This window comes from Pogoniulus pusillus, chromosome 20, assembly GCF_015220805.1.
Source record: "Pogoniulus pusillus isolate bPogPus1 chromosome 20, bPogPus1.pri, whole genome shotgun sequence".
NCBI classification, from domain to species: domain Eukaryota; kingdom Metazoa; phylum Chordata; class Aves; order Piciformes; family Lybiidae; genus Pogoniulus; species Pogoniulus pusillus.
The window spans coordinates 18,281,421-18,300,533 of NC_087283.1; positions in this window are offsets into that span (position 1 = coordinate 18,281,421).

The following is a 19,113-nucleotide window of genomic DNA, read 5'->3' on the forward strand; positions in this document are numbered from 1 at the left end:
ATAGGATGTAAAACTTTAGAGAAAGACCTTTAAAACCATAGTGTTCTCCTTACAGTTAGTGTGAGGTCTGTACAGGCCAGTAACAGAGCTCAGCTCTGATCCTGCACAGGAAAGGCAGAGCTGCCAAGCCCTCCCAACTCCAGTGAAGTGGTCACCCCTTCTTTCCAAGGCAAACCAGCCAACATTTCCAGCTGGCTGCAGTCCCTCCTCTGTCTCCAGCATCTCCTTCAGTTTTGTAATTTCAAGAGCTAGTGATCAGTACCCACAGAGGACTGCCCATGGCATTACTTGGTTATTTGTCACATATTCCTCTTGCAGCTTCACCATTCTCTTTAATTTTTCATGTGCAGCTCTACACTAAGGAGAAGTCAACACTAAGGTGTCCAATACAATAGTGGATTCCCTTGCCTGAGTTGACATAGTTAATTTAGCAGAGTGCAAAGTACAGTGGTAGTCTATTTTCTTCCCTCCAGTATACATTACTTTGCCATCACAGTGTCAGCACACTTCCTAAGTTAGGTCTTTTGCTCCTGCGAGCCCTTTCTTCTTTATATAAGAAATTAGAATATGCAAAAAGAACAACACAGGGGCACTGTCAGAGCTCCTCAGAAGCCTAGGGAAGATGGAAAATACCTCACTTCATGACAAACACCCTCTCCACAAATTATGTAACGCTTACACCTTCAACTCTATTGATCTTCCTCCTACTTCTTTTCAATTCGTGTATCACACAGAATGAGAAACTAACCTTGATATTCTACTTGTTACATCCCCGATGTATGACAGCAGCCTAAGCAAATATGTAAAGAGGAATCATATTAGTAGATTTTGATGGTGGTAAAAAACCACAAAGACTGTATTTAAAAGTATCATCATTTTTCATTTTTCCAAGTTTAGCCTGCACTGGAAATCCCACTAGAAGCATGCCTCAGACTGAGCAACCATGGCAGTTAAATCACTTCTAAAGTGAGGCCACAGAAATGCTGTTTGATTGTTGTCACAAAGATCAGGAAGTTGCCTTCCAAAGACAGAAATGCCATCACACATAGCAATGTGCACTTGAAGACCAACTAACACAGCATTTCATAGCTACTGTCTTGTTTGATACCATCTTAATTTTATGTTAAGGGCATTTGTCTTTCCTTCTTCTTGCATTACAAGACAACACCATTTTATAAGGAATGACAACTGGTTCTCACTAAACTCTCTTCTAGTTCCATTAAAAAGTGACCAGGAGAGCACATGAGTTTTTCCTGTATAAGATATGTGATTAGCTAGTGCAATTTAATCAGTTATCTATATAACAACTTTTGAGGGGTCAGACTCAAACTGCAGTATCTCACACTTCATAAGCAGCTTTTAATTTATATAAATGTTTGCAATTTACAGATCTGACCAACCAGAAATAGTCTGAGTATTCCTGAAGGGAATTGTTTTGTATTCCATTTTCATATTTTGCCATTAATGGCACGTGATTAGTTACTGAATATTTTTAGTTGTCTGACTAGATAGCACATTATTATTACTTTTTAAACAGAAGTGGAGTAGAGCAGTAAATAATGTAAATGCACTTCACTTTCAAATTTTCATTAAACTTTCACAACATTCTGATGTATACCAGTGGCCACGTGAAAACTCACAAAAGCAGATAATCAGGCCCTACGAGGAGTAATAAGTCAAATTTGATTCTCTCTTCCCCTCCCTGCTCCCCGAAACCATTTCAGGGATCTGTTTTTTATTATTCAGACAGCTCTGATTCTGTCTCTCATCATGGAACAAAAAGCTCTGTCCAGGAAGAAGTCCCTCTGGGACAGATCTTGATGTTCTTTTTTAGATAGTTTGGCTGATTGAAAAAAAGAAAAAAAAAAAGAAAGAAAGAAAAAAAAAAGGTGAAGCTTGCCTTAACAAGATGTTTTTAAAGTTTTCAAAAGAAAATGTCTCCGGAATAATAAAATGGGACTAGAGCTATCCCAGCACATCTCAGCATGGTTCATCTCTCAGATGCAGGTGAATGTTGCCCTCACAAGCAAATGCCAAGATAAAAAGCTTCCTCAAGGAACCATTTACTTCCTCTGTTTAAATTTCTACTATTTTGGAAAGAATTACATTGCTAAGAAAAAGAATATTTACAAGATTCCTTTAGGATTTAGAAAGGCAAGGCTTTCATTTTGTGAAGCAACTTAATCAGGAAGGTGTTTGCACTGGGAAGAAACCTGCTTCTTTGGAATTCTGGGTTCCCACCACAGAGAATTTGAACTCAAACATAAACTTAACCCTCTCTTGTTCACAGGTGGGGATTATGTTCACATTATAAAATTGATGCAGTAGCCACAAGTTAGTTGTTGTGTTGTTGTTTTTTTCTCACCTGATCTGTTACAGGAGGTACATTCGTTTTTGTTTTACCCAAAATGTCACTGGTATATATATTTCTTTGGTATAGAGATTTAAGCTTTCCCTTTTGAGAAGTCAATATTGATCAGGAATGAAAAGAAAACAGCAGCTCTAATAACAACAGTGGCTCTCCACTTTGAGTCATTTACACTAAAATTCTGGCTGAACAGAAGTCAATGGCAAAAGTCCAAGTGACACTAGGGCATAAAACTCACTACTCAGAAGCTGCCATAGTGCTATTAAGCCTGATCAAATCTCAGGTTTCTGTCCGGCTGTATTTAGTTCAACAGTACCTATGAAATATATAAGGCATCACTCACTCCAGAAACATTACCAGAAAAGTTTCTTTTCTTTTTTTCCACTCATTTGGATATAAAGGAAACAGACAAGTTGAAAAGAGATCTCTGAAGATCCAAACCCTACCCTCAACTCAAGCAGAGTCACTGGAGCAGCATGCTCAGGACCAGAACCAAGTTCAGTTTAGCTTTACATAATCACCAATAATGGAAACTACACAAACCTCACTAGGCAACCCATTCCAGTATCCAACTAGCCTTAAGGTGAAAAAGTTGGGCCTTTGTTGGTTTTTTTAAACAGAATTTCTTGTATTTAAATTTGTGTCCATTGCATCTTGTCCTGTCACTGGGGAGCACTGAGAAGAACCTGTCTCCATCTTCTTTATTACATACACTGACATGGTTCCCCCAAGCCTTCTTTTCTTGGCTGAACAACCTCAGCATCTTTCCTAAGCCAAACACTCCCTAGCCATCCCTGTGGCCCTGTGCTGAACTCACTGCAGTATGCCCACCTTAGTCTTACACTGGGAGACCTGAACAAGCTCTGAATAGTTTTACATTCTATATCACAAAAACTGGGAAGTGCAGATATGCAGATAGCTGTAAGGGAACTAACCAAATATTTAACTATTATTCTTGCCTCCTTTACATAGGCTTTCTGACGGAAATGATCCCATGTAACAGAGAAATTGAATGAATGCAAAGAGATTCCTTGCCTATGATGAAATATTTACTTGCCTCTGCCAACACAGCCGTTACTATATCCTTGCAGCATCCCTTTGAGGTAAGGAATACTAATACATACATTGTACACATGGAAAACAGAAGGACATGGCGACCTAGCTAATATCACACAGGAAGTATTGGGAAGACAAGGAATGTCTGAGCATGAGGCTAAATGTTTTACAGCAGATGTGTGAAGTATAAAGTACTTAAATTATTAATGGAGAGAACTTACAATGCTGCAGGATTTACAGGAATGGATTTCCTAGGGCCATTGTTCTGGTTTGCCAGCATTTCACATGGTTTCCATGAAAGCCCACAGAACTTTTCTATCCTTGCATTTTCATTAATATTCTGGCTCATCTCAAGAGTGGAAAAATACGCCAAAAAAAAACCACCAAAAAACCCCCAAACTTTCATTTATAATCTGTTTAAGAACTATTGTTTTCTTCCATGCTGTCAGTTACTTTAGGCACTACTGTGTCTCCAGTTACTACATCCTAGACAAACCATAAGCACTCAGTTTTTATTTTGCCTGCTAGAACACACAAAATCCTTTCACTTCTTCTCAGAAAACAGGCTTTTCCATTGCCTTAATAATCCTTGGGACCCTTCTCTACATCTGTTCCAGTTTTACTGAACATTCCTGTCCATGGGTGACCAACACTACACAGCACTTCTGAGGCTATGCCATAGCCTTTATAATAGCACTAGCATTTCCTCTCAAAACACCACTCCCAATGCATCTTAAGGCTGCATTGCCTTTTTCACTGCTGCACCATTTCTTAAAATAATTCTCTTTGTAACTCACAATACAGAGAACCATCAGTATGGAATCACTAGAATGGAAATATGGTTGGGTTTTAAGGAATTTCTTTGAAGGAGAGAGCACTGGACACATTTCATAGATTAACCAAGAAGTCTTTTTCAACTGAGAAGCATATGGAGATGTCAGAGAAAAGAGGAGATGGAAAGGGAGAATTGGTGGGTGTTAAACACAAATGGAGCAATGAGCACACAGGAGCAATGATTTCTTATGTGCAACTGCAGAAGGATGTGGGCTCCCTTTCCTGCTTGGAAGTTCTTCTGCACAGAGCGGCTTGCCTGGTAAGCCATAGTAGACACCAATCAAGTGAAAACACCAACTCCACCTGTTTGAGTAAGCATAATGCAGCAACACGGGTCTGAGTGAACCAGCTTCTTCATCCTTCTGGCTCACTGTTCAGAAAGAACTGCACGGCTTGTAAGAGCAGCCCTTCACGCTGTCATCAGAACTGTGCTAGTATCAGGACAAACAGGAAAACTGCACCATTTTGTCACTTTAATACACAATAAAAATGAGATTGTAGCCTACAACTAAGTAGTAGGCTTTTTTTAGTACTTACTAAAAAGCAGCTTTTCATACAGCTGCCACAGACAGCTGATAAAAATCTAGAATCTGAGCTCTGGGAAATTCAGGATTTTCTTCCCCTCTCCCCCTTCCTTTTTCTTTCTATATAAAAAGAAGACACTTCCTGTGACAAAAATAGTTCAACTTAATATTGTTACATACATTCCTCTGAATGTGAAACCACTGCACTATCTTGCACAGTACTCAAATATGAAATATACTTCATATTGTATATGTGTTAAATATACTTCAGTAAATACAAAATGATGTATTCAACATTCTTGAAATGAAACTAAAAAGCTGCTGATTCGCTTTGACTTACATAAAGATTTCAGCAGCATCGGCATGTTTCTATGAAATACCTTTCAGCTTAACTTTCTGGTTTTCAAGTAAAAAAGGTTTTATTGAATTTTTTTTTTTTTTAAGTTTTAATGAATGTCAACTGGCTTTTTCATAGAGAAAGTCTAGAAATCCTTAGTCAGTCAAAACCCTCATTGATTGCATTCTCTGATGTTAAAAATTATTCATTGCTACTATATTCCCAGAAAGATAATGTGGAAACATTAACAAATATGTACTGATTAATCATGCACCTTTTTATTCAGTATTTCTTTTTCTTACAGAGACCATTTTCTGAAGAGTCTCCACTGAATGAAGGGAATACCACATCTTGCAACTCTAATCATAAACTTCAATCATCGTGCTGTATATAGCTTTCAGGTCAAGGAGAGACAAGGCCACGTAAATGTAAGTGATTCATAATGAGTTCTTTACCTATAGCTTTATTAAGGCACAAATAGCCATAAAATGACTCACTCTATTGATTTAAAATGCAACATATGACTTGAGTTATATCCAGACCCTGAAGAACAATGGTGGGGAGATAGAACATCTTTAGTCAGAGTAGTAATTATTACCAGAGTCATCTTCAAGAATCACCATCAAGTAACCAGCAAATATGTAGGAACAACTGCACAAAACTGGAAATGTGCTTGCTGCTGTCCAAACCACAGCAGGGCAGAGAGCACCCAGTGCTAGCCTTCCTTCTGCCTATAAACTCCCTCTGTATTTCACTTGAACAACAGGAGTGCAATTCTCCTGGTGCTCATAGATCATACTCTAGTAAATCTGAAGTCAGCAGATTAGAAATTGTTCCTGTGGGTCTGGTAAGTGGTTGTCAGTATCATCTCTAAGTGGGGCTACTGCTGGCTGGTTCAGAGAGTTGAAAAAAACCCTTTGCATTATGCAGCTATTGAGAAACTTGCATACGAGGAAAATCTTTTTACACACCTGACCAGTCAGAAATTGCATTTTCTAGACAGATAATCCTACATGATTTCTAAAATTCCAGGTATTCTTCTACATCTTTGACTATATCTTGATTTCTGGCTGAATGTGTGTTCCACATTTTTTCTCAACAGTTCCTAAACCAAAATCACCAATAAATAAAAAGACACTTTTTTCACCTGCTGAAACCCCACAACCGTAGCACATCATTGCTTGGGTTTTGACAGCAGCACACTGTCTTTTAAGAAAAAATATACATACAGACTATTATTTCCACAGAACCTCTGCAAAGTTGCTATCTGTTAGCTCTGTTCACTAACTTAATGTCTAATTGTTTCTATTTGCAGTCTCCTGCTTTCTGCAAAATCTGGTGGCAAGAGGTCTTACAGGCTGTGCGACTTCCAAACAATTCCTACCAGTATGAATCTACTTTTCCTTCACTTCTGATGGCACTACCTGAGCTCCAGGTTTTGTCCCTTGATGCTTTCTCCACTTAAAAATTCTTTCAGTGCAATTAAAGAACTACACAGAAGTACTGCTAAGGAGTCTATTTATATCTATGATCTCTTCTTTGCAATACATGTGTAATATATAATACCAAACCTTGCTAGTTATGCATGCTGCTGCCTTTCTTTCTTTTTTTTAAACCTCAAAATGCATTACTACAGCAAAACTGAGTTTGCCTATGGGTATGTTAAGGTTTGCCTATGGATATGTTAAGGCTTACCATGCAGTTAGTAAGGAATGAAACACTGAGAATCAGTTGTGCAACCAAGGAGGAAATACAAATTTCAAATTGTGAGTAGGATTTTAATTACTTTGAGAAATAACTTAGATAATACTTGAAGAATTGTTTAAATGAAGGATACTGAGCTGCTTTCCATGCTTCATTAGGGGTTTGTCTTCATTAAAATTCTCCTGAAACACCATAATCTATGGCAGTAGAGTATCTGTGCTCTAGGATGGCACAGCATCTTCAACAGCAAAGTGTTACTACTTGAAAAATTTATGGCATAAAGCGGAAATTTATTGTATTCTTGTATTACAACTTTGTTAATAGACAAATTGTCTAAATCACCACAAAAAACATGGGAACAATTTACAGTGCACCATAAAAAATGATAGATGTGGCAGAAACGCCACTTAGCTGAGAAAAGGCATTAAATATAACAGAGAAAAAAAATCATTTAGGAAAGTCCTGAAAATGGAAAGTAACTGTATCAATTTTGACCAAATGATTCAAATACGATTTTGTGAAATATTCCCTCGTCAACATAACTAGTTTGAGACTTAATTCTCATGAAAACCTGCTGCAAAAAGGAAACAGCAGATAATTTTCCTGTCAATGCATGAACAGTCAATGGCAAAAAGAGTAACCATCAAAAAAAGCCAGCTGCAGCTAGGGGAAAATGAAAACTCAGAGTAAATGCATAGGAGAGACTGTCTGTAAAATTGCTACGCAAGTAGCTAAGATGGTATCAGTATTTCCCTTCTAAAACTCTATTTTTAAAGACTTTATATTACTTGACTGTTAAAATATGTTTTTAGGCAGAAAAAAAGGCACACTGTGTATGAGCAAATTTTTAAATTAAAAATGGCCTCCAAAATTGCTCCAGCAATTTTCCTCACACAATTGTTTCCATGTGAGAAGATCCACATGTAGTCATGAAAACATCACATTTCTTGACCAAAAAAAATACAAAAGAGAATTTAGAATTAATCATTCAGTCATCAGTAGCACCATGAGCTTCAGTTCTTCCTGCTACAGATTGATACACTAGTGCCAAATAGCTAGAAAAGACCAATTCCAGGCACCGAGCATTGATACGTCTGTTTCTGCATTTGCATATAAAGAGAAATGCAGTTTATGGAGTAAACTTTAAATCACCTAAGAGATTAGAATAAAAACCAGAAACTGCTTTCTACAGTTGTGTTCCTTGGCAAATGTGCCATAAGCAGAAAACTGATGAGGCTTTAGGTTTTGAGGTGTTTTTTTTTAATATCTATTTTTATTCCCTAGTAAATGTGATCTAAATCATATCAGCTGATTCCCTACCTCTCACTTCATTGTTTTGTCCTTGCACTCCCAGCTATTCTACTTTTTTCAAGCAGCTGGTGTTTCAGAAGACAGCATCAATGTTACAAACCATGGTGCGTGCACTAACAAAACCAGTATTGTTACAGAAAATGTCATCACTTTTAAGTAATATAAACCGCTCTCTTAATCCAAAACATCAAATCAGTTATCTACATTTTGTTAAACCAAAAAGTCTGTTCTAAAAAGCAGCACGACTCTAGGAATCCATGTCAATGAATTTCAAAGCAAAACAAAGTGAAGTTGCCAAACTTTTTCTAGTTTCAGTGTAGAAAACACAAGTGCCGAGCAGCAAGCATTTTTCGTCACCCTAAATCTCCAGTCTCTCTGCAACACAGGTAAAAAGATGAACTGGAAGTGCCAGAGCATTTACTGATCTTGCTCAGCAATATGTCTCTAGCTGTGACAGAACAAATCTCTCTGGAATAAAATGCAAGAAATCTTGATAAAAGAAATTATACCTTCCTCCAGAAAGAGTTCTCTACAACTAGAGCTGTGCAAACATATTTGTATACACACAACCCCCATTAAAAAAGTATTCATCAGCTGTGTTCTAGCACATACATTTCTCTTGAGATATTCATATTCAGATAGTTTCTGCAGCACCCTCCCACTGACTTTGGGATGAAAGAACACAGGGTTTTCATTTTTAGGAGTTTGGACACCAGATAAGCTCTTCTGCATGCACATGGCTCGAATGCAATCTACAGATGCTGAACCTTTGTGATCTTAATAAAGAAAAAGTTTTAGAGAGATGGAAGCCTCCTGTATTATTATCCACCATGTGGTGCATGAAAGAACTCTCAGCCAGGCCTGAAGGCTTACAGCACTGTAGACACTCATCAGATGAAAAGATAATGCTAGCCAATGAGCAATTATGACGCAAAGCTATTTGCTATTTGGAATTGAAATAGGGCTCATCATGAGAAGCCTGCATGCAGTATCAGTTCACTGATGCCTGAGCCGCTTAGGAAGTTTGAAATTCACATCAGAGGTATTTTTCCCATTTCTTTCAGCTGTGTCTAACTAGTCATAACCAGTCATCTCCTGATGGCTGACAGCTAACTATGCCACTGCAGCCACCAACCCTTTCTACATGCACATAATTACTAATATCACCATTTAAAATTACATTACTGTACACCACTGTTACAAAATGAGAGAATCAGAAGTACATGTTAAATTCTCTTTAAAAAAAGCAACCCCAAGCCTACCAGTCCAGATTAAAAAAATCAAATTCCCTCCTTTTTCTCTTTCACTAATCATTATTTAGTGATCAGTGCTACCTTAGCCTGGGTTTGCCTTTTAACCATATCTACATTCACTGACTTGAGAACAAGGCTGCTTTGCAAAGGACTTCTACTGAAGATCTTCTAGTTCTAGTACTAAATCTTTAAAACATGGGATAAAACACAATATACAGAGCAACATTAGAGTTCTTTTGAACTGCATCACCAGTCTTTTTCACAATGAAATTCTCTCCCTGCTGTTTGACAACAAGGCATGAACCAAAGTGGAATGGAAAACTGCAGTCTCTTTCCAAATAATAATCCCCCACATGCCCAGTTAATAGAAAATATTTAATGATCTGCTATTCTCAGACTGTGTAAAGAAACACAATAAATGTTTTGAAGAGCAAACAATGCCTTTTTGTCACTCACCAGTTCATTAGATGTTCAACTTCAGTTCAGAATTTTTCCATACCTGGATTCCTGTAAGTCACTCAAAAATTAGGAAAAAAAATCTAAATTTGACTGCAACTACTCACACTTCTCCTAGGACAAGATCTTACAGTTGGTTAAAAAGAGTATAATTGCTAATTGTTCCTTAAAACTGTTAGATTAGAAACAGGTTGCAGCTGTGGAAGAGATCACACCCACCAAGCATTACCTGAAGCCATAAGCCTAACCAATGGAGGAACTACTTTGAATAGGAGTCTAACAGGTAGCTCTGCAAGCATAGTAGATCTGACAGCAATCTTATGGGATCTTACTTCTACTTGAAATGTAAATGTGTAGCTACAAAGCCATTTTAGTATTTGACTACCTATGCACAGCTGATGAGGGGGAAATTAGAGAGCATGTAAAGTCTAAGCACAAAGCTTTTCTGCACATGAAAAACTGCTTATCATGTCTTCAGGTGTTCTCTGCCTTGCATTGCAGTACAAGGGAAATGAAAAGGTGAGGCCACTTCATATAGCCTACAAAATGCAAGCAGAGAAGACTAGGGGGAATCAAAGTCTGGTCAGTGCCAAAGTAGAGCTCACTTTGTTTCTTGGCCCCAGGCTAGCTGGGCTTAACCACTGGAGCTTCTGCAAGATCCAGTGCTGTGGGGACTCCCATGGCAGGTCAGCTGCTGCAAACTAAATTTATGTGTCTGATGTTCCCAATTTTATTGGAAGCCGAAGCCTGGCAATTCACAGAGCCCTAATCACTTCTCAGACAACCTGTCCTCCACAGCCCTTCAGGCCCTCCAGTGCCTGTGGTTTCAGCCTGACACACACTCCAGGCAGGAGTGCACTTTCCATTTCAAACCTGAAAAGGAAATTAATTCCCCCAAATCTAAACCTCAAGGTCCCCACTCATTCTTTGCAGTATTTTAACTCAAGCAGTGTTTTCTCCTGAAGAGACTTCTTTTCTGATTCTCTGCTCTCAAGAAGAAAAGCCGGTACAAAGGACAGACAGACTAAAATAAAACAAAAATGAGCTATGGAAGAACAAATACAAAGATAAGTCATCTGCAGCACAAACTGTATTGGATCTGCTTTTTCATCTCTCCTGCAGATCTGGCTATTAATATGGCTCATTGTGCAGGAAGATTTTGGATTAACAGACAACATCTTACTAGATGTAACAGCTCATTTCACATTGCTTATAGCCTGTCCTTAGACCAACTCAAACACTTCAATTACTTTTTGAAAGGAGGCCATAGTTGTTTATATGTCAGTTACTGCTTATCCATCTAATTTTAGCACTTACAATAAAATCAATGTACAGAATATCTCATTGCAAGTGTACAGAAGTATTCTTCCCAAACAGTACTCAAAACAGCAAGAGTTAAACAGTTTTTAAACCCTATTTTCCTGCACTTTCCTTGTGAAGAATGTGTAGGAAAGACTTCTTTCTAGCCATCTAGGGCTTAAATCAACTGTTGAAAATAAACTGGGCTGCTTTCAGTTCTTCTCATATGACAAAACACTTAAGCATTTGGAACCAAAACTTCACAACTGTACTTTCTAAGCTGACAACAATGGACATATGTACAAGTCATTTAAGAGTAGTACAAAGAACAATATAATTTTATAGCCACAGATTAACTATCCACAGGAGGTAGGCTTGGCTGGCTTTGTAACATGCTCCTCACTTAAGACGTATTGCTAGTTCTTCTTTTCCAGAAAATACTGTGGCAGGGAAAAAAAAGTTTGGTTCCCTGTCTTAAAACTGGCTTTCTTTTCATGACTTAAAGATGCCAGCAAGTTGGAAATACTTTTGAGGAGTCTTTTACTATTCAAAACACTGGCATACTTTTATTGCTAGTGTGAAAATACTGTTTGTTTTTTTTCACGCTGTATTATAGTCAGACCACACTTTAGCACCACTAATAAAGCAGTTGTGCTTAGAAATCGAAGTACTGAATCCTTGGCTATACCAAGACAATTCTTTTCAACACATAGGTAGGCTGTGGTTCAGCACCAGACTGAATTTGGCTCAGGAATGGTAGGAGCTACTTTCTGACCCAGAGTATCTTCCTAATATACAAGTCCTAAGCAGCCAGCTCAGAGCTGACCAATTACATAAGCCTTCTCCCTCAAAGCACAGATACACTCATTGCTCAGTGGGACTATTCCCATGTACAAATATCTGTAGAACAAACAGTACAATGTGTATTTAAGTACCAGACCCAGCACATCCATAAACACCTGAGCTCAATATACAAAAAAGACCTGCTAATGGATGCACTGATAGAAACAAAGAAGAGGGCAGTGAGTTTTGTAGATAAACATAATGCAAGCCCTATCTTTTCCAGCCTCTACACTGAAAGAAGCAAAACCCACCAAATGCTGTGCATTTCATTAAAACCACAGCTCTTAGTCTATTCATTCCACAGGTTGGAGCACTAGAACTGGAGGTACAGGATGCTATATCCTTCTTAATCCCAGTGTATCACTGTCCTATCTAGTCCTCATCTCAGTGTTACCAAGTGCTGAACTACTGAGGAGATCCATGCTCTTTTTTTGGGGGGAGTCATATCACGACATGATTTGGGGATGACACATCTCTCCTTAAAACTGTACCCTTCCTTAGCAGAAATTCAGCCCATCAGGCTCTTACACTTTTGGTAACTAAAGTCTATAAGTACTTCCAATTAATAATTAAGTAGGAGTTGGGAGTAATTCATCTAAATTTTATCTCTTTTAATCATATATGCATAATGCATTACAGGATCACAGGATGGCCACTTTCACTACTGAAAAATTAGTTTTGAAAAATTCCTACTACAGAAAAATTAAAATCTGTCCATTAAATTGCTGAGGACTATCGATGGCACTCAGTGTTTTCAAGACTATTACTCAGCCTACAGGCAGGCCTCTTGCTTTAATTGCTGTTGGTATTTTTACACACTTTCTTCCTCAACTAATTTTCCACGCCAGTTACGTCACTGTAATTATTTCTGTTCAGCTTGGATGTTTTACATTATTTATTCAGATAGATAGCTGCCTTAGATTTGAATTGTTTGGCCATTTTTGGAACTTAATCCCTTGTAAAGTTTTGTCCTCTACTTTCAGGGTGGTTCCCAGCCAGCTATCATGGTATTGTTCAGAGGGTAGTTTGCAGTCATTTAGCATCTTGACTGTGCTGTGACATCGGAACGGCAGGTTCTCTGAGCACACTGGCTCACATCACCTTTTCCTTGATGGGTCGGATAGCAATCACTGTTTCAGCAGAGGCTTCATGATTGAAAACAGTAGTAGTATTCTTTCATTGGAATGTGTCTGCTATGAGTCATAGGTTTATTCATTGATCAAAATGGCTCCCTTAACTAAAGTTCCCAGGACCACTTTAAGCTGTGCTCAGTTTTAAGTCCAGTGGCAGCTTCGTGTGTTCAAAACTTGGGCGTTTTCCTGGACTGGAGTCCTTCACAGATATAACCAAGTTTGAAAGACTTGCTTTTAACTGGTGGTCCCAGAAATCCTGACCATTTCCTTACACACTTCCCAGTGATCCGTATCAGCAAACCATGGAGTAATAAAGGAAGTAATATATTGCTTTGCTATTTCTCCATGGGATGTAGCAAATAATTATCGTTGCTAATTGCCAACAATAAATTGCAGAAGCCTCTCTTCTATTGCTACTGTCTCCATTTCCTGTTAAAATGCCCTTTTTGGGTTGTTTGTTTTTTGTAAGTCTGGGTGAGCAAGGCAGAACATGTTGGTAACATTTTGAAAACTGTCTTTTTAATCTAAAGTGACAAAGACCTTTGCCCCAGGGCACCAGCAGAAAACAGCAAAACTCTGTACCTAAGTTAATAAGAGCAAAACAACTAAAACCTTGGGATTTACTACTTTTTCCAGTTGTGATTTTCCAGAGTCCCTGTTCATCAGTATTTATTATTTACCTTTTAGCTTCACAGTGTTTCCTTTGCACTTGGGATATGGGTTATTGCTTTGCAAATTGTATATTAATATTGCTTACCTACAAATACTTTAGGTACCATCCCAGGGGCAGTGCTGTATGCATTTTAATGAATATCTGAACTTTTAAAATTCAGTAACATTTATTTTAACCAGAACTAAAAGACGAAGTTGAATTCCAAGGTTTGTGATCAATTTACATCTATTTATACTTAAAGAGAGACTGAAGTAGGGCAAAATTCACTCCTGTGCAGAGAATTTGCACTAGGCTTTGTGTTCCATTTAAAACCTCCCAACAACAGATCTTAATATGCTTTTAAAAAAACCACTCGTGACACATGCCATGAAGAGAAAATAACAGTTCTAGATAGGGAGGAGTAAAAGCAAAATGCATCTAAAATACAAATGTCTGCTGCAGAAATTTGGGATTGTAACAACTTTTGAAGAAACCTGGCAGGCTATAAAACAAGCAGTTGTTCTCTCTTTGGATATTAGTAAGATGTCATGAGTGAATTAGAAGAGCTAAAGTGTTCTCAGATGTTTGCAGTGATCACTCCCCAGTGGAGTGTTTGGAAAATCCAATGTGTAGAATTTCCCATAAACAAAATGATTTTAAAAAGTCAGTTCTGGGATGTTGTTGGCTGAGTTTGCTGGAACAGATAGAGGAATAGGTTTACGAATATAAATAGCTGATGTGGATTGTCCTCAGGAATATTTGTGAGAACATGCCAAGGATAAAAGTAAAAAAGTAAAATTACAATGCAAGAAGTGACAGAGTAGGGAAATCTGGAACTTGGATTGCCTGAACATTTTCACTCTCATCTTGTTACAACTCACAATGGTAGAACATGTGGTATAAAACCTGATATCAGACACTAATTCCAGAACCAAATCAACGTTTGAGCACTCCCAAGTAAGCTATATAGAAGTGTGTGAACCTCCCATTTGCTCACATAAATGGTTTTACTGGCCTCACCCCAAGACTTTTGTGGAGTAGTAACAGAATACATGGGTATCAGTCTGTCTTTTACATAGAGACCCTTCTCTAGTTCCTGTTGGTCACAAGAGCTGGTTGAACTTTTTTTACTTTCACAACATAATTTATGGATGAATACTGACACTTCAGGGAAGTGTGTCTATGAGACAGCGTGCAAAGTTTTGGAGATAAAGACTGTGAGCAGTACTGAGAAGTAGAAGGCAAAAACACCAGGATAAAAGAAGCAAGTTTTTTACCTTTCTGTCATGATTTGATTAGCAACAACAAGTTCCAGGTTTTATTTCTGACTCTTTTCTCAGAAGCCTAGGAAAACTAAATCAAACTGCCTGAGTGTTCAATGAATGGTACTTTAATCTTTGCCAGTGAATGAAAAAGCACAGCTTCACTGAAGGAACAGAGGAGAAAAACAATTAAATAAAAGCCCAAAACCACTCAGTGAACAGCTGTTTTCCCCCCAAGTACAGTACTAATTAGTTAAATCTTTATTCATTCACAAGTACAACGAGTTATTGGTTAGCAAATTGGTCCTTCTTGACCAAAACCTTTCTCTCTACCTCCTTTAACCTAGAAGGCTTTGCATCTCCAACCTTGAAGATTAGGTTTTAGACTAGATTAGTTCAATTGCATCATAGTGACCACGGTTAGGTGCTAGATTACTGAGATTTTACTGATTCATGACAAGCATATAATGTCATCAGGTTTACACCTTTTATTTTTCTCCCTCTTTTTTAAAACAAAAAAGTATCCCCCAAAATGCAAAACAAAACACGAAGTGAAGGTGATTTAGGCCTCTCTTTCTACCACTGCCAAGAACATTCCTTTCCCTCTGACCATCTGCTCTCTGGAAAGGGCTCCTCACATATTTTGGGCCTTAGCTATCAGGGTTTTCTGCATTTGAGAAAGGATTTGTGCCTGTACCTGCATATGAGGCCTTTTAGTTGGAAACAATCACACAAGTTCTCATTTATGAAAAGACTTTTTTTCCAAAGCTGTAAACAGAAAACATATCAAATCAGTTGCAATCACAGCTAAGGCTGCAGAAGGTCAGTGCAAAGCAGCATAGGAAACTCCTCAATAAGGATTAATTACTGACCATCAGTTTGCTTTAAACCATAATCTGCTACTGACCTGGGAGCTTTCCTTTACAGCTTTGTCTTCAGGTTTGGACATCAGAACCACGATGAGCGCAATACAGCTGTGCCTAAATCACTCTTTCAGAGTGCTTAGCATGTGAACAGCTACCTACAAAACACACTAACATAGGTTGTCTGTAACTCAGTTTATTTCAGTTTTCACTCTCTGGGTGACCCAACACTCAAGATCACTCCTGCAAGGAAAGGTTCAAGTTCACAAACAAGCATGCCGGAAGGCAGGGTAGAAAGATCAATGCTATCATTATGCCTGTTTAGCAGGCCAACACATGCAGAAAGCTTCTTCAAAGCATCTACTCATCTTTTATTGAGCCAACTACACAACCACCAAAGCAATGAGTACCTACCTAGAAGAGTAATCCGCTGCAGCATGGCAAAACCCCATGCCAGACCCAGACACAGCTGTAAAAGCAGGCAGAATGGGAACCAAGGGTTGTGCTCCTGCTGCCAAGAAGTAACTTGGGTGGATCAACATGCCCCAAGGCCATTGCTCTTTTATGGACAAACCAGCCTGCCTTGATGAGATCTTGCTAGTTGAATATTGTACAAAAGGAAACCCAACAGAATTTACAGAACCTTAAAATAACTTAGGCTAAAAGAGACCTCTCATCCAGTCCATGCTCCAAACTGGGCTGACATAGACCAGGTTCAGACCACCTAGAGACCTGAACAGCAGGCACCACATGCATACATATCCCTATGCTATTTTGAATCATGTAACTACAACATCCATAGCAAGCTGATAAAGAGAGGGGGAAAAGAAGAAACTACATAGAGGAATATTATGCTCATTGCCAGATTCAGACCCATGTTTCCTACTAATCACAGTAGAAAGACGTACTGTGGGTTCATTGCATCCAATGCTGTTAAAAACCAAACACATCTAAAGAACTCACTGAGGTCTGTTTGCATTATACACTTTGGCCTTGCCAATATTTAGCCCACCAGAGTTCAGCAGATACAAAAGCAGAAAAGAAAGCATCTGTAAATGCCACACATTTAAAGACAGCCAGCTGGAGCCTATTTAAAGTGCTCAAAAAAATCAGAGTATTTGCTATGTCACACCCCAGGATGGGACCCAAGCATCATATTTGGCAGAGTTTGGGTTAGTAACTGGTGTTTTCATTTACTTGGCTTTAGCTGAGAGTTAGGAAACCTCACTTCAAATGAGGGATCTACTTTCATGAACTTAATGTGTTGGTTGAAAAGGTAAGACAACAAAGAATGATCCTCTCCAGCCTCAGCTAGGAGCTGGAGAGAGTGGGTAAGAAGGAAGAGATAAGCAGAGTTTCCTACTTGCTTCCAGAACCACAGCAAAATAAGCATTCTGCTCAGTCTCATGGATAACCCTGTTTTCAAATAGGTTAGCCAAAAAGATTTATCTGCCTGCTTTTGTCTCTTCTCCCCTAAAAGCAATACCACAACTTTACCAAAGATAGAATGAGGTAAAGATGCTGAACATATGGATACTAAAGGAAATTAGTTCCCTAGCAATGACCACATAAGAACTCTTAGAATTTCCTTTTGTAGCTTTTTAGTGGTTTGGGTGACCTTGATAGGAAAAGCAAATATTAAGAATCTGATCTGAATTTTCTATGACATACACAGGAAATGCCAGACAATTCCTTCTGTTTGCCATAGCATCACTAACACACTTAGGCAGGCACCCATTTTATCTGCAGGCACATGACAGGCTGAATATGTACCTGAAGATGACAAGAGTTTCTTAGATAACTTCTTCCTCAGTGTGCAAAAATACTGCAATCATCGCAGAGCCAAATACTGAATAAGCACTAATTTCACTCAATACATCCATCCTGGGACCTTAGATAAGTCTTATTGAATTTTGACAAAGGAGTCAACAATTTTCAAAGCACTTAGTGTCATGGTCTAGTTGATTGGACAGGGCTGGGTGATAGGTTGGACTGGATGAGCTTGGAGGTCTCTTCCAACCTGGCTGACTGTATGATTCTCTACAAGCATTTTTGTGTTCCTGTGTGACCTACTGTAGGAGATTCTACTCTGGCAAGGGGATTGGACTGTATGATCTTTTGAGGTGATCCCTTCCAACCCCTAACATTATGTGATTCTATGATTTTTGTGATGTCTACTGTCAGTAAGTTGGCACTGACAGGCAATTTTAAGCTTTATGCCAGGACAAAATAACAGCAAAGCTGTGACAGCACAGACAGCTTGAGCTAAGGGTCTCTTAGCCCAAAAGAAGACATTGGCAGAGATATCCTTCACCTGGAAACAGACATACAAATATTGTCAAGTCATGTCCCGTTTCAGGTTCACACATCTGAGGTGATATTGGATTTATCTCTAGCGGATTTGTAGAACTCGCAGACTTTTGTGCTACCCTCAAACCACAGGCTGTTACCACCTGGACCAAATTCTATGTGTAAGAGTACCAATGAAAAAAAGAATCTTTATCCTTCATGGAGACTGTTTTCAGTCTGCCTTGACAATAATGTCCAGCAGATTACAGAGTCCCCTAACGCTGATATTTTTTATCACATAAGAGAACTCAACATAGTACTTAGTATCTTATTCTTTCATGATCTTCTCTGAAATCCATTCAACCCAATCCATACAACCACTGTAATCTCCACCCTCCCCAAATACATTATGGCAGAGATACAAGAAAGTACCAATATTCAGATGTGCTTGCCTCACACAGGACAACTCTAACTCACACTACCAACAGTTTCACCAAAAAATAAAATCTTCCCATCCATAAAAATACAGGAACTTGTTTAGCTAAACTACTACGCAACTTGCACTCATTTCTGGGTGTTTGCTCTTGTAAAACATTCCCCCACAACTGGAGGAAATCAAATCACAGCAAATTGTGCAGCTCTGATTCCTTGTTACCGTTTACATTTGATGTTGCTTCCCTGAGCTTTTGCTTTACATTAGCTAATTAAATGCTTTTAATAATAATTTGGTCACAGATAAGAAAGACATCATTTCTGAAGGAGATTCTCCCTCATTGTATCTATATTTACTGTGCATTGTGTGAACATTTTCTCCCTAAGTAATAGAGAGCCAGAAAATAATCTGTCAGGGGATGATGGATGATGAAGTCTGCTACTTAGGCCTCAGGGCCTGGCCCTGCTGCTATACTTGACTTAGCCTTCAGTAGGCA